The sequence below is a fragment of the Rhincodon typus genome, chromosome 4 (assembly GCF_021869965.1).
Source record: "Rhincodon typus isolate 14 chromosome 4, sRhiTyp1.1, whole genome shotgun sequence".
Lineage (NCBI taxonomy): Eukaryota > Metazoa > Chordata > Chondrichthyes > Orectolobiformes > Rhincodontidae > Rhincodon > Rhincodon typus.
In genome coordinates this window covers 113,777,905-113,779,507 of record NC_063335.1, presented here as the reverse complement: position 1 = coordinate 113,779,507, position 1,603 = coordinate 113,777,905, and positions in this window count along the sequence as shown.

Sequence of the window (1,603 nt, the reverse complement as noted above, 5' to 3'; positions counted from 1 at the left end):
CACCCCCCATCCCCTGCCCCCCGCCCTCACCTCCCAACCCCTCACCCCTCAGCCCCCTGCCCCCAGCCCTGCCCTACCAGGAGACTGAAGTCGAGGAGTGGAGCAAACACGGGCCGTGTCCCGGGGCGGGGTGAAGGGGCCATGTCCCGGGGCGGGGTGAAGTGGCCATGTCCCGGGGCGGGGTGAACAGGCCGAAAGGTGACAATACTAACTTTTCATTATCCTCATTCGAGTACACGTGACAATAAAGGCTATTCTGTTCTATTCTGTTCAAACAGCTGCAATGGAAGGAAAGCAACCACAGAATAGCCTGCTCTATCCTAATTAATGAGAACAGAGGTGGTTGGGTCGGTGATGTGTTGCAGCTGCAGTATGTGGGAGTTGGTGGTCCATGGTGCCCACATTTGTAATAAGTGCTGGTTGCTTGAGGAACTCCAGCTTATAGCTAATGAGCTCCAGCCTGAGCTCAGACACTGCGGCACTTCAGGGAGGGGTGTGGGGGGGATTCCTGGATACTCGTTCAGGAGGCAGTCAAACTCCTTAGATTAATTACATTGAATTTGGCCCAGGGTCAAGGCCAGGATGGTGTGACTGAGGCAAGGTTTTGTTTTAGCAGTGCCTTATCCTGTAGGGATGAGTTTCTTGTTCCTGATGTAGACAAGGGCACACACTATAGGGACCAAACTGACTATAGCAACATGGTACCATTAGAGTGGGGGAAAGAAAATAAGAGGGGCAATAACCCCAGCTCTTTGCAGCAGGGTCACTGTGATAAAAGGTGACAGGGGGAAGATTTAAAACAGACCTAAAGGGTAACATTTTCATGCAGAGGGTGGTGAGTGTGTATGGATCGAGCTGCCAAAGGAAGTGGTGGAGGTGGGTACAATTACAACATTTAAAAGGCATCTGGATGGGTAGATGGATAGGAAGGGTTTAGAAGGATATGGGCCAAATGCTGGCAAATGGGACTAGGTCAGATTAGGATGTTGGGTCAGTGTGGAGGAGTTGAGCTGGAGGGGTTGTCTGGTCTATATGGCTCTATGACAATGCCAATCCACGCTGAGGCTACATACTCACATCACGCAGATTGAAGGTAATCTCCAGATTGGACCAGAAATGGTCTGAGAATTCGGGGTACATGTCCAGTACCTCCAGGAGGTCCTCTCGCCGGATTTTGTGAAGGTCACAGTAGGTCAGTGCTCGGACATCAGCGTTGGATTTCCCAGGGCGAGCGTACATGTTAATTGGTTCCCCAAATATGTCGTTTTTACCTACAAACACAGAGGAGAGAAAAGGCAGGAATTGGCTGCATTGAACAGGAGGGGGAGCAGCTGGAGGCACTGAGCTGTGATTGAGGGAAGCAGGCAGTGAGCAGATTGACTAATCAGGCCACACGCCAAGCCAAGGACAGTCCAAACAGTGAGATTGGAAACTGGGTCTAAATTTCACCAGATCAACACAGAACCAGGCACAAGTACTGAGGGGGCAACGCGCTGTCAGAGGGTCAATGCTGAGGGAGCGCCGCACTGTTGGAGGGTCAGTGCTGAGGGAGCGCTGCACTGTCGGAGGGTCAGTGTTGAGGGAGCGCCGCACTGTCGGAGGG